We start from the raw sequence: 16,133 nt of genomic DNA on the forward strand, positions 1-16,133 counted from the left end.
TTCGGGTATTGTAAGGATGGGTAGGCGCCTCAATTGTTGCAGTTCTCTCTGTACAAAAAACCTCCTCTTTAGAACGGGAAGTGCATGGTTATGCTATGCAAATGAATGTGCGATGCATGAATAGAATAAATGAATTAGTATATACAAACACAACATGATCATGTCTGTAACCTATTTTACTTTAGCCAAGGTTCGCAGAAAAGATCGTCGTCATTTTCATTAAAAATAACATTTTGTACAACATTTCAGGGATACAAAAATACTGACTTAGACAGATTTTGAATTTGGAACCCTAGGCCTATCCCTCACTGACCCACTTGTCCTCTCTTGAACTAACTTTGGCCTTTGAGATACTACACTGGCCATCTTTCACCGCAAGGCTCAGTATTTGGCCTCCCCTTAGTTGGCTTTAATTACACAAGGCTCCAGCTTCTTTAACACCTTGTTGTAGTGGTGCCTCTAATTATCATATTGCTCCTCCAACTTCTGCATGTAACGAGACTTCTTTTTTATTTCTGCTTTGGATTCCCTCAACATTAGGATTTTCATGTTGAGCGTCGCCTGAAGCGCCCACCTTTCTTCTCTCATAGCTAATATCTCTTCTTCAGACTACACGTACTGAGTTCTCTGTTGCTTGGCTTCCCTGTGGTAGTAGGCAGCAAGATCCTTCTTCCTTTGCTCTGTCTGCGATCTTTCGTTACTGTTTCCACAACACCTTCTTTTGTTGGGTGTAACTTCATCTACAATTTTTCTTTCAATGATTTGGCATGAATGGAAAAGGGTCCAAAAATACTTTGTATTGAGGGTTCACTCGATTGACCCGCCATGCCACGTATTTCCCCTGAGTTGTAACAGTTTTGTTACCCAGGTCTACAAAGTGCACATGCTTCCAAGCCATTATGAACTCTCTAAACTGATTTTGAGCATCTTTTATTTCGCATTCAAAGTTCAAATCTGCCAACCAGGGAGTCATGGGCACAAACTGAGATGCCCCCACCTGCCTTTTGACTATCAAAGGTGCATATGTGATTCCTCCCCATGGGCCTAGTAATAGGATCCACGGGAAGTTTACACATCGATACACCATGTCAGAATAGTTCATCCATGGTGCCCGCCAGACTAGTACCGAGTCAATCGTATTATGAGTCTTGCGTTCCATTCAGCCTTGCTACATTGTTCATCTTGTTGGGCCTTTTCAAACTCAGCCAAGGGAGTTCGGAGCATTGAGAAGATATCACAGTATACTCTTTGGCTACTCGACAAGTGACTAGCAAACCAGGCATAGAGTATGGTCACAAAACACTTCAAACGTTCCTGGCCATTGACTCTTCAATGGTTGAGGGATCGGAATGTTTTTGCCAAAATGCCAGGCACTAGGTTAGCTCTATTTTTTACTTGTGCCACGAAAGAAACAGTGGCTCAATTGATGGTGCTAGGAAATATGATCAAGTTGTATATGGCGAGGCCTAACAAATGCAACTAGGCCTCTTCACTTTCCTCCTTTTCTAGCAACGCCTTTAAAAATCTCCAAGTGACTTTTTCATTTTCCCTCGTAGTCCGTTGAATCTTGATCCTAGCAACATTATACAACTCTCTTACTAAGGACGTTTTGGGATCAGGTACATAGGTCAGGTAAGGTGATTGCTGTTTCATCAGATGCAGCAGCGAGGTGTGCTCTTTGATTGTTGGAACCATGTTTATTCCATCTATTGTAAAGCATACATACAGGGGATTCCAGAAGTCTACCAATGCTTTCACCATCTAAGGATTCACTTATATATGTAATAGGAAACCGATATGGCCGTATAATTGAGAGAATTCCAAATGACACTACGGTGTCCGTCCCTTCTAGATAATTTTTAGTTCATCTAAAGGGTTCGATCGTGTAGAGACCCCAAAAAGTTAAATTATGAAATTAATGAAGGAAAATGGTAAAGAAAAAAAATAAATGAGGAATTAAAGAAGGAAAAATAATTTTTTTTTTTTTTTAAGAATGGAAATCTATGGGATTCGTCGACAAGTGCCCTGAGCTTATCTACGAATTGCCTTCTTTGACATGTCAACGAGGACATGTGTCTTATCGACAAAGAGATATAGAGAGTAGGGTTTCAGAACATTCAAGTTCGGCGACAAACTTCATGGGTTTGTCGACGAACTCCCTTCTTCGGGTCGTCAATGAGTCCATGTGTCTTGACGACGAAACCATGTGGCCAACCATTTATATATAGTTAGAAATCACATTTTTAGTGAGTAATTCTGTTCCTTTTCTGTTTCTCTCTCTAGAACTCGGTTCCCCTCACTTCTATCTATGATTTCGGCTATAATTCACCCGATTTTGACGATCAGAAGTTACCACAATGATCCTGGGTTTGGGTTTCCAAACACCACATGCATGGGTTGAGGATTCCAATGGGTGTTTTCTTAGGAACTCGCGTAACATTGATAAATAATTAGTAGTTTAGAATTCTATGGATAAAGGAGATATATGAGCCTAGGGAAAAGGCGAGTATAGTTATTATTTTGAGTTTGGGTTGATTGAATTAGGAAATGTACTTTATTTCAGGGTTTTGGAGTTTTGTATGCTGCGGGTGTAAGAATAAAGTTGGATTCAGGCCTCCTAGTCAGTGAGGTAAGGGAAATATGTTATGCTAGTAATTTTAGGAATTTTTACCAATAAAATATATGTATTTTGGGATATGAAATCTAAATGTTTTAAGGTATGAAATTATGTGCTTTCAAGGCAATTCTACAGATTATAAATTATCTTTATTATTAGAAAATATAGGTTACAGTACATAGGTTTTATTTATTTAATTGTGTGGCATGAGAAAATATCAGTTCAATATAGAATTTATACATCTTTCAACGTATCATAATTTATAGTATATCTACAGAAAGATGTTTTATAGAATTCACATAATCATGATTTACAGTATACACATAAAAAGATGATTTACAACATTAAAGAATACCATAATATACAGATTATAGAACCATAACACTTAGATATTACATTTTATTCAGATATTACAAGTTTATTCAAATCAGTTATTACAATGTTGTGGTTAATTCAGTTGAAATAGAATCATGGTAAAATAGTAAGATATATATATATATATATATATATATATATATAATTTTATTATATAATATCAGACCCTTATGGACCAGATTAGATCTCAGAGCACGGTAGCGTAGCTATTTAAGTTTAGAGTGCAACCACATATCTTAGATAGTGTGTGGATTTTATGAGTAGTCAATCATGCCTTAGGAGATTTTCTCAGCTCCCTGGTAGTTCGAGTTGAGGGGGCCGATCTGACGACAGAGGTTTCAGTTGACTTATATTGATAGACCAACCAGTGTTAAGTCCCGCCTACCGGCCGCTCAACCTTGTCGTGAGGGGTCAAATCATGGCTTATAGTTATCCATCAAGGGAAGTTTTCATAGATTTATAAAACAACAAATATACCTACAAATACTAAAAGTATGATTAAATAAAGTTCAGTAATAGTTGTATTTTAAGCCACATAGGTGTGAGTTATATATTGTATTTTATTTTAACTGACATCAAAGTATCAGTTGATTAAAAGTATATTGTTCATGTAAACTCAGTTGCCACACACTGGTAATAGCATGTTTCATCTTACTAAGAGTTGTCTCATCCCAGTAATTTAAACACTTTAGTGATCCAGTTAGATAAGCAGATCATACTTGAAGATAGAGGGGATCATTTATTGCCCTATCTGTAGGGTAAGTGAATGCTGGGAGATGCATTTTTGTGTAGATTCAAGATGACCTAGTGGAGAATACTAGAGAGATGTGTATATATATGTTTTGGGAAAATACTGAATTCTAGTATTGTAATTATGGTTATGTGATTTTATGTTTTATGCTGCATAAGTGTGTTATCTTATGAACAAGTAATCCACGGTGCCCACTTTGGGACCAAGATGTTATATTAGATTTTATAAGTAGTATGATTTTACAATATATATTTTTAAAAATGGTATGAATTTTTGGGTCGTTATAGTTTGGGATCAAAGCCTAGGTTACTAGGTTCTGTAGACTTTAGTGTACAACGGAAAACAATACCAGGATATAGGAATGAAATTTTAAGAAGGATCGAAATTAGGTAGAACAAAATTTCAGTGAGTTAATGCTGGGAAGTTAGGGTAGGAATTTAAGGTTATGTTCTATAGTTTGGAAGCAGAAACTTTGAGGTGGTTTCTGTGATTTTCCTAGGGTGACGATTTTTGGAAAACCATAATAAACTATCGTCAATTTCTATTTCCATATGGTAGGACTAGACCTTAAATTAGTAATAGGTGGTATAAGAATATTTTAGTTAGATTAATGTAAGAACAACATTATGAAGTTTGGATTCTCAAAATAATTTGATATTATTGCAAGATGAACCTTGGAGGTAGTAGTGCTCATGCTAATGGTGATGATACTGCAAGGCCTTCTAGCATGGGCGGCAGGGATTTAGATGCTGTTTTGTGTAGTGTAGCTCAACAAGTTATGGCTGAGATTGCACATAGCTCTAGGGAGTAGAGAGGCCCGTCTACAGCCCAGGGGTGTACGATAGAGAATTTTACCAAGATGAACCCTCTAGTGTTTTTAGGAGGAGCAAATCCTGCGGTTACTGAGAACTAGATGCAAGAGATTGAGAAAGTTCTAACGGTGCTCCACTGCACCGATGAGCAAGGGGTCCTCTATGTCATGTATAAGTTGACAAGTGAGGCCGAGAGATGGTGGATGGTTACGAAATCATTGGAGGAGCAGAGACCCATACCAGTGGCTATGACCTAGAACCAGTTCAGGGAGGTAATTTTCGACAAATACTTTCTCGCCACTATTAGAGAGGTTAAAGTGTAGGAGTTTCTGAGTTTGACCCAGGGGCAAATGACAGTTCTGTAGTATGCGGTAAAGTTCATTGATATGCGGCAAAGTTCATTGATTTGTCACAAATTGCTCCTTACATAGCACTAGTCGAGGCTAAGAAGGCTAGAAAGTTTGAGAGAGGTCTGAGGCAAGAACTCTATGCACAGGTGGCGATTTTAAAAGTACAAAAGTTCTCAAAGCTGGTCAATAGTGCCATTGTTGTAGAGGAGAGTATATCGAGGGATGCTGAGACGCACAGTCGGAGGAAAAGGCCTACGCCTCCAGATTTTTAGTCAAAATCTAGCTGGGCTCATGGAGAGGAGACCGGTATAGTGGAGGGTAGAGGTAGATGACAGGACATTGTAGTTTTCAGGGTGAGCATACCTATCCCATCTGCCCTAGGTGTGGCCGGAGACATATGGGAGAATACTGGGTGGGAGAAAACGTCTGCTATTGGTGTTGGAGACCTGGCCATATGACTCAAGCTTGTCAGGGACCGCCTATTCACACACCAGCTCCCAAACCATTCCGGGGAGGTTATCAGGTGCCTCAAGGAGGTCTGTAGAGGAGGACAGCTCCAGCAAGGGTTTATGCACTAATGCCGGGAGATGCTGAGGCTGCCAGAGAAGTTGTGACATGTATTCTTATTACATTACCATATAAAGCTATTGTTTTATTTGATTCAAGTGCCACCTATTCTTTGCTATCATTGGGGTATGTCAAATTATCTGAGGTTGAGGCACAATTGTTAGATGTTGAGTTGTTAGTAGCCATGTCGATTGGATTAGTAGTGAGGTGTAGGAGGGTACTTAAAGACTGTAATAACCCTAAAAAGGGCTATACAAGATTAGTGGGGTGATTCCAAAAAAAAAGAAAAAATTTTATTAATTAATTAGTTAATTAATCGAATTTAAAAAAAATTAAAATTTATTTTTATTTTTATTAATAAAATATATTATTATTATTATTATTATTATTATTATTATTATTATTATTATTATTATTATTATTATTATATCCTCCTGAAGGTTTAGGAGGATACCAAACAACAAACAAAAAAAAAAAAAAAAGGAAAGGATTGCAGAGTCTCCTTCTCTGCGCCAGAGCTCCCCTTTCATTATGTTCTTCTGCAAGTTCTCTCTCTCTCCTCGCATTCTATCTCCCTCTTTCCTCAGTTACGTGGCGAATTTTCGCCTGATCGAAAATCGAAAGATACCGCTGGACTCCATTCTCCACTGCCGTCATTTCTACCAGAGCAGATCGGTGGTAGGAGCGATGTAGGATATGTCCTGGGGTAAGACAATTTTCCCTTTTTTTTTTAGAAATTATATGACTGATTGACGAACAAACACCACCACGAGAATCTAAGGATGATTCTTTACAAGTCTAGCAGGACGGAATTCTCATGGGGTCGTCGTGAGAAAAACCCCAAATTTGGGGTACGAGGGTTATTAAGGGGCCTATTTTTAATTAATTAGGATTAATTTAGAAATACTAAAATGTTGAGCATCTTGAGTTGAAGTAGAATTTTCAGAATTTAGGGCCCGGATGAGCGCCGCCGTGGGTGTAATTTTGAGACCTGCAAGCAAAATTCAGAAAATTAAGTGGGGGTGTCAAATAATGGTTTAAATGTTAATTTGGGGTATATGGTGTCTAGTAAAGGTTAGATGGGTATTATTTTAGGGAAATGAATTAATTAATCGGAGAAAAATGCAAATTTCAGGATTTAAGTTTCGGGCGCCAAGGGTTTAGGATTTGGGTCCTAACGAGACTCTCAGTAAGCCAGGTAAGGGAAATAAATTATAATAGTATTTTTAGAATTACTGTGTGAATTAATATGTGAAAATGAACATATGGTGTTTTGCTTGAAAATTATTATGATATAAATATTAGATAAATTGTGTGGCATTTGAGTAATATTAAATTGTGATGCTTTGCAGTATGAAATTAACATATTATGAATATTAGATGAAAATTGTGTGGCAAATGACATGTGTTGAAAAATGTGAAATATGATGATGTGCATTTTTTGAGAAAATATTGAAATGAGAATGATTGATGTGATATTTATACGTGAGTAGAAATTATTTACATGAAAAATGAGTTGTGTACAAATTACTGATACGAGTATTTTGGGAAATGTGGAAATATGTGAAATATGATATATATTATTATGAGATGATGAAATGTGCACAGAAAATGATAAGAATATTTATATTAAATTGAATTGAGATATACTAAAATATGATTAATGATATGCCAATACCGCAATATTATTGCGGGTGGGTGGTATTCCTTTCCTACTGATGTCGTTAGGGAGGTATGCTCTGTATAGAGATTGTGTGTGTGTGTGTGTGTGAAGTTCCTTATAATGTTGTTAGGGAGGTATGCTCAGTATGGAGACTGTGTGTGTGTGTGTGAAGTTCCTATTGATGTCGTTGGGGAGGTATGCTCAGTATGGAGAATGTGTGTGTGTGAAGTTCCTACTGATGTCGTTGGGGAGGTATGCTCAGTATGGAGACTGTGTGTGTGTGTAAAGTTCCTACTGATGTCATTAGGGAGGTATGCTCAGTAGGGAGATTGTGTCTGTGAAGTTCCTACTGATGTCGTTGGGGAGGTATGCTCAGTATGGAAATTGTATGGTGAAGTTCCTACTGATGCCGTTGGGGAGGTATACTCATTATGGAAGTTGTGTAGTGAAGTTCCTACTGATGCCATTGGGGAGGTATGCTCAATATGGAAGTTGTGTTGTAAGATTCCTACTGATGTCGTTGGGGAGGTATGCTTAGTATGGAAATCGTGAATGTGTTGAGAATTAGAATTATGTGATCTATTGTATTATGTAAAGTACATAAATGTGAATTTAGGTATACATAGACAAGTAATGAGTTAGAATGGGAAATGATTATGAAAAATGAAAGAGCGTGTGTTTTATAAAATAAATAATTGAGGCGAAGTGACACTCTCCGCCTGAAAGCTTACTAAGTAAGGTGAGTGCCCTGATAGGGTATCAGATGTGGCCATTCTTGGCTGTGTAACTTGTTAGGGCTGAGGGAAGCTACCTGTATGGGCGGGTAATGTTCCCTATTCTCAGGATCTTCATGGGTACATATGTGTGGGAAATAATTGAATTTGAGAAATGATTTTAAAACTTATAAAAGCTTGTGTTGTATCTATATGATTATAAGAATGTGAATATTAGTGTATTCTCTCAGATGAAATGTTGTTTTGAAAAATAAAGCATGTTATAACTGAACTCATATGACCACACACTGTAAATAATTTATTCCTTCTTACTGGGATGTGTCTCACCCAAATTATCTAAATTTTTCAGGGAACAGAGATAGATCGGGTGATAGAGCTCTGCGATCATAAGGAGCTGAGACCCTGCTATGCAGGGTGAGTTTCTGAACTAGGGGAGGTGTAATTCCCTTAGAGTTGTGTTATTTTTTAGCCTATTATGGTGATGTATATAGATGTATATTGATACTCTAGGTATTGTATTCTGTCTGATATATACATACTGTCTTCTGCCGTTAGGTTGTATAATGGAATAATTTTTAACCCGATACCCAATGCGGGTCAGGTAATATGAATGGTACTATGGTGGTTGACGTGGCTGATTTGTGATGTTGTTTATGATGAATGAATATTTATTTATTACTGTTGGAAAAAAAATTATATGAAAATCGGAGCATCACAGTTTGGTATTTGAGCTTGGGTTGCTAGGTTCTGTAGACTTTAGTAGATAGCAGAATATAATACCAGAGTATAGAAGTGGATTTTGAGGAAATAGGAGTTGGGTAGATTGAAATTTGAGTTAGTGATTGTTAGAGGATGAGGTCAAAATTTAGGGTTCTATCTTGTGGCCTAGAGATAGGAGTACCGGGGTTGTTTTTGTGTTTTTCCTAAGGTGACGATTTTAGGAAAACCATGGATACTACCACTGGGTCTTGTTTCTAAGTGGTAGGACTGAATCTTAAATAGGGATTAAGGATATGGATAGAAGAATTATTTATGAGTTGTTGTAGTATATGGGTTGTGTGATAGTGATTGTATGCTAAGATTAGCTGTTTCCTTTGCAGGATGGATCCAGGGAATAGTAACACGAACGCGGGAGGTGATGGAGTAGGACCTTCCAGCATGGGTGGTGCAAAACCTAACACGGTATTGCATAGCGTCAGTTAGTAGGTGATGGCTGAGATGGCCAAGAGCTCAGGGGAGTGGAGCTGCACAATCGAGTAGTTCAAGCGTAGGCAACCCCCATCTTTCACTGGAGGAGCGGACCCACTAGTAGCAGAGAACTGCGTTCAGGACATAGAGGACATACTGGTAGTCCTTTCATGTACAGACGAGCAAAGGGTGTTATTTGCCACATTTAAATTTACCGGGGAGGCAAAGTGCTGGTGGAGGTCAGTGAGAGTACTAGAGGAGCAGAGGCCGGATCTTATAGCGATGACATGGAGTCACTTAGGGAGAGTTTCTTCGAGCGGTACTTTCCCGCTATGGTCAGGAGTGCAAAGGTGTCAAAGTTTCTATATTTGAAATAGGGGTCTGTGACGGTGCAGCAGTACGCATCAAGGTCTGTTGAGCTGTCTTGGTTTTCCCCGTATATGGTTCCAAATGAGGAGAGGAAGGTGAGGAAGTTTGAGAAAGGCTTGAAGCGGAACTTGTATGAGTAGGTGGTAGGTTTCCGAGCTCAGAATTTCTCACAGATAGTGGACAGGGTTGCGGTGATTGAGAGCAGCATACAGAGAGGCACAGCAGCCCAGAGCCAAAGGAAGAAACCCACGCCTTCTGATTTTCAGGCAAGGCCTAGTCGAGGGCTGTGGAGGAGATATGATAGTATAGGAGGATGAGGTTAGGGAGGAGGAGATCGAGCAGTACAGGACAGATAGATGCCCCCTCCTTGTCCCAGATATTTGAGGAGGCACCTAGGAGAGTGCCGAGTGAGAGAGGTTGTTTGCTATCAGTGCCATCAGCTTGGGCAAATTGCGAGGAACTATTAGGCACCGCCAGCGGTAGCGGTTGCTCTTCTTAACCATATAGAGGAGGCTACCAGGCACCTCAAGGTGGACAGCAGAGGAATACTACTTCGGCGCGAGTTTATGCACTGACACCGGGAGATGCTGAGGCGGTGGGAGATGTGGTGACAGGTACGATTTCAATACTATCATTTAAAGCTACTATTTTGTTTGATTCTGGGGCGACGCATTTGTTATCGCCCTGGATTATGTAAAGTTGTGTGGGTTTGAGCCTCAGCAGTTGGATGCTAGTTTGTCTGTTGCTACGCCAACTGGTGCTGTAGGGGTATGTAGAAAGGTACTCAAGGACTGTCCAGTGGATATTCAGGGGAGGTTTTTGCTAGCTAATCTGTTGGTTTTAAACATGCATGAGTTTAAGGTAATCTTGGGTATGGACTGGCTAGCTGCTCACTATGCTAGCATTGATTGCCATCAAAGGGAGGTAGTGTTCAGACCTCTAGAGGGACAAGAGTATAGATTCGTGGGATTACGTGTATGCACTCTACCTCAGTTACTATATGCTATTTAGGCACATAGGTTGCTATCAGAAGGCTGTCAGGGATATTTAGTCTGTGTGAAGGCAGTATTAGAAGGGGAGTTGAGGGTGGAGGATATCCCAGTGGTGAGGGATTTCCCTGATGTATTTCCTAAGGATTTTTCGGGACTACCTTCTGATCGTGAGGTAGAGTTCATTATTGATTTGGTTCCGAGGACAACGCCGATTTCGAAGGCGTCGTATAGAATGGCACCAGGAGAGTTGAAAGAATTGAAAGAACAGTTGCAGAAACTATTAGATAAGGGTTTTATTTGGCCTAGTGTGTCGCCCCTGGGGAGCACCTATTTTGTTTGTGAGGAAGAAGGATGGCTCGATGAGGTTATGCATCGACTATCGAGAAATAAACAAAGTAACCGTCAAAAATAAATACCCGCTAGCGCGTATCGATGATTCGTTTGACCAGTTATAGGGGACACAGATCTTTTCGAAGATAGATTTATGCTCCAGGTATCGTAAGGTGAAATTCAGGGCAGAAGATGTTCCGAAGATGAAATTTAGAACACGATATGGTTATTATGAATTTCTAGTTATGCCGTTTGGTTTGACTAGTGCTCCTCCGGTGTTTATGGATTTGATGAACATGGTCTTTCACCAATACTTGGACCAGTTTGTGGTAGTATTTATTGATGATATACTGGTGTATTCGAAGAGCCCAGTGGAGCACGAGGAGCATCTGAGTATAGTGCTTCAGGTGTTGTGAGAGAATAAGTTGTATGCGAAGCTAAAAAAGTGCGAGTTCTGGCTAGAACATGTTACCTTCCTTGGACACGTTATATCTAGGGGTGGTATTTCTATTGACCCAATTAAGATTGGGGCGGTGGTAGATTGGGTACGACCAAAGAATGTGCATGAGATTAGGAGTTTCCTAGGGTTGGTTAGGTACTACAGTAGTTTTGTTGAGGGCTTCTCAAGACTATCAGGCCCGCTGACCAGATTGACCAAGAAAGGCTAATGCGGTCGTTGATGCTTTGAGCCCGAAATTAGTGGATTCATCTATATCTGCAATGGAGATTCAGCATCCAATCCATAAGGATCTAGCGAGGCTCGATGTGGAGCTGGTGGAGGCTGATCACCAGGCGTTCATTGCTGACTTAGTTTTGCAGCCGACTCTATAGGAGAGAATTAAAGTAGCTCAGAGGAATGATGCGGAACTAGTAGAGCTTATGGGAAAGGTACAGTATGGTCAGGAAAGAGAGTTCAGAATCTCAGATGATGGAGCTTTGTGGTTCCGTACCAGGTTATGCATTCCTGCCGATCCTGAGATCAAGAAAGTTATTCTAGAGGAAGTGCACCGGTCTCTGTATATTGTACATCCGGGTAGCACTAAAATGTACAGGGATTTTCAAGAGTTATTTTGGAGGAGCAACATGAAGAGGGAGATAGCTCAAATTGTGGATCAGTATTTGATGTGCTAGCAAGTGAAGCTGAGCATTAGAGATCGGCGGGATCATTGCAGCCACTCCACATTCTTGAGTGGAAGTGAGAGCATATAGTGATGGATTTCATCATAGGATTACCGTCGGCATTTCATGGATAGGATGCTATTTGGGTAGTGGTGGATCGAATGACAAAGACTACCCACTTTTTGCCGATCAGAGTTAGCTAGTCCATGGACGAATTGGCTAAGTTATACATCCATGAGAGAGTTAGAATCCATGGTGTCCCAGTGTCCATAGTTTCAGACAGAGATCCATGGCTCACATCTCGTTTTTGGAAGAGTCTGCAAGGGGCCATAAGTTCTCAATTGTCGTTCAGCACAATGCTTCATCCTCAGATAGATGGGCAAACAGAGAGGATGTTGGATGTAGTATTTTCCACTGGTCGAGTTTGCGTATAACAACAGCTACCAGGCCAGCATTGGGATGGCACCATATGAGGTGTTGTATGGCAGGAGGTGCCGATCCTCGTTGTACTGCGATGAGATCAGGGAGAGATAGATATTGGGGCCAGAGTTGATACGTTAGACTCAGAATAAAGTCAGACTCATCAGAGACAGGATCCGAACAACATAGAGCCGACAGAAGAGTTACGAGATACTCATTGGCAAGAATTGGAGTTTGACGTAGGAGATCACGTGTTCTTGAAGGTGGCACCGATGAAAGGTGTTATGAGGTTATGGAGGAAGGGTAAGCTGAGCCCTAGGTATATTGGACCATACGAGATTCTTGAAAGAGTGGGTCCAGTTGCCTATCGATTGACATTACCACTGGTCCTATCTAGGATCCCTGACGTATTCCACTTTTCTATGCTAGGAAAATACATCCCAAACCCCTCCCACGTGATCAGATATGAAGCACTGGAGTTAGGTGATACTTTAGCATTTGAGGAAGTGCCAGTGCAGATTCTTGACTGGGAAGAACAGAAGCTACGCACGAAGAAGATTCCACTGGTAAAAGTTTTTTAGTGCAATCATGTCATTGAGGAGGCTTCTGGGGAACTAGAGGATCAGATGCGCCATAAATATCCACACTTATTCAGTGGAGCTTAGAATTGAGCCAGTTAGAATAAAAGGAATAATATTGTATATTTGGAAAAGTTGTAATCTCCCAAAATTCTTGTTGTAACCACGGTATTCCTCCGCCATAATTGAGGGTAATTAATTAAATTGGGGTGTTTTCTCTCTAAGGATTAAAAACTGATGAATCAACATATTTCGAGGACGAAATTTTTATAAGGAGGGGAGAATGTAATAACCCCAAAAAGGGCTATAAAAGATAAGTGAGGTGATTCCCAAAAAAAAAAAAAATAATAATAATAATAATAATAATAAGTTAATTAATTAATCCAATTTTAAAAAATAATTAAAATTTATTTTTATTTTTATTAATAAAATATATTATTATTATTATTATTATTATTATTATTATTATTATTATTATTATTATTATTATTATTATTATTATTATTATAATCTTATATCCTCCTAAAGGTTCAAGAGGATACCAAACAACAGACAAAAAAAAAAAAAAAAAGAGAAAGGATTGCAGAGTCTCCTTCTCTGCGTCAAAGCCCCCCCTCCCTTCATTCTATTTTTCTGCAGGTTCTCTCTCTCTCCTCTCATTCTCTCTCCCTCTCTCCTTAGTTACATGGCAGATTTTCGCCCGATCGAAAATCGGAAGATACCGCTGAACTCCATTCTCCACTGCCGTCATTTCTACCAGAGCGGATCGGTGGTAGGAGCGATGTAGGCGTATCTCCTAGGGTAAGCCAATTTTCTCTCCTTTTTTTTTTTAATTTTTTGCAAATTATAAACCTGATTGATGAACAGACACCACCACGAGAATCTAGGGATGATTATCTACAAGTCTAGCGGGACAGAATTCTCGTGGGGTCGTCGTGCGCAAAACCCCAAATTTGGGGTACAGGGATTATTAAGGGGCTTATTTTTAATTAATTAGGATTAATTTAGAAATGCCAAAATGTTAAGCATCTGGCGTTGAAGTAGAATTTTTGGAATTTAGGGTCCAAGTGAGTGCCGTGGGTATAATTTTGGCACCCGCAAGCAAAATTCAAAAAATTAAGTGGGGGTATCAAATATTGGTTTAAATGTTAATTTGGGGTATATGGAGCCTAGTAAAGGTTAGATGGGTATTATTTTTGGGAAATGAATTAATTAATCTAGGAAAAATGTAAATTTTAGGATTTGAGTTTCGGGCGCAAAGGGCGTAGGATTTGGGTCCTAACGCGACTCTCAGTAAGCTAGGTAAGGGAAATAAATTATAACCGTATTTTTAGAATTACTGTGTGAATTAATATGTGAAAATGAACATATGGTCTTTTGCCTCAAAATTATTATGATATAAATATTAGATAAATTGTGTAGCATTTGAGTAATATTAAATTGTGATGCTTTGCAGTGTGAAATTAACATGTTATAAATATTCGATGAAAATTGTGTGGCACGTAACATGTGTTGAAAAATGTGAAATATAATGATGTGTATTTTGTGAGAAAATATTGAAATGAGAATGATTGATGTGATATTTATATATGAGTAGAAATTATTTGCATGAAAAATGAGTTTGTACAAATTACAGATGTGAGTATTTTGGGAAATGTGGAAATATGTGAAATATGATATATATATATATATATATATATATATATATATATTATTGTGAGATGATGAAATGTACATAGAAAATGATGAGAATATTTATATTAAAATGAATTGAGATATACTGAAATATGATTGATGATATGCCAATGCCGCACAATAATTGCGGGTGGGTGGTATTCCTTTCCTACTGATGCTGTTGGGGAGGTATGCTCAGTATGGAGACTGTGTGTGTGTGTGTGTGTGTGTGAAGTTCCTTATGGTGCCATTGGGGAGGTATGCTCAGTATGGTGACTGTGTGTGTGTGTGTGTGTGAAGTTCCTTATGGTGTCATTGGGGAGGTATGCTTAGTATGGAGACTGTGTGTGTGTGTGTGTGTGTGTGTGTGTGTGTGTGTGTGAAGTTCCTTATGATTCCGTTGGGCAGATATGCTCAATATGGAGACTGTGTGTGTGTGTGTGAAGTTCTTACTGATGTCGTTGGGGAGGCATGCTTAGTATGAAGATTGTGTGTGTGTGTGTGAAGTTCCTACTGATGTTGTTGGGGAGGTATGCTCAGTATGGAGACTGTGTGTGAGTGTGTGAAGTTCCTACTGATGCCGTTGGGGAGGTATGCTCAATAGGGAGATTGTGTATGTGAAGTTCCTACTAATGCCATTGGGGAGGTATGCTCAGTATCGAAATTATGTTGTGAAGTTCCCACTGATGTCGTTGAGGAGGTGTGCTCAGTATAGAAATTGTGAATGTGTTGAGAATTGGAATTATGTGATCTATAGTATTATGTAAAGTACATAAATGTGAATTTAGGTATACACAGATAAGTAATGAGTTAGAATGACAAATGATTATGAGAAATGAAAGAGTGTGTGTTTTATAAAGTAAATAATTGAGGTGAAGTGAAACTCTCTGCCTGAGGGCTTACTGAGTAAGGTGAGTGCCCTGATAGGTATCAAATGTGGCCATACATGGCTACGTAACATGTTAGGGCAGAGGGAAGCTACCTATATGGGCGGGTAATTTTTCCTATTCTCAGGAATTTCGCGGGTAAATATGTGTGGGAAATAATTGAATTTGAAAAATGATTTTAAAGCTTATAAAAGTTTGAGTTGTATATCTATATGATTATGAGAATGTGAATATTAGTGTATTCTCTCAGATGAAATGTTGTTTTGAAAAATTAAGCATGTTATAACTGAACTCATATGGCCACACACTGTAAATAATTTATTCCTTCTTACTAAGATGTGTCTCGCCCAAATTATCTAAATTTTTCAAGGAACAGAGATAAATCGGGTGATAGAGCTCTGTGATCATAGGGAGGTGGGACCCTGATATAGAGGGTGAATTTATGGGCTAGGGGAGGTGTAATTCCCCTAGAGTTGAGTTGCTTTTGCGTCTGTTATGATGATGTATATTGATACTCAAGGTATTATATTCTGATTGATATGTACATACTGTCTTCCATTGTTAGGTTGCATAATGAAATAATTTTTAACCCCATACCCAATGTGGGTTGAGTCATATGAATGGTAATATGATGGTTGACGTGGCCGATTTGTGGATTTTTTTTTTGTGACGAATGAATATTTTTTTATTATTGTTGGAAAAAAAAT

Source organism: Malania oleifera, chromosome 2, assembly GCF_029873635.1.
Source record: "Malania oleifera isolate guangnan ecotype guangnan chromosome 2, ASM2987363v1, whole genome shotgun sequence".
NCBI lineage: Eukaryota > Viridiplantae > Streptophyta > Magnoliopsida > Santalales > Ximeniaceae > Malania > Malania oleifera.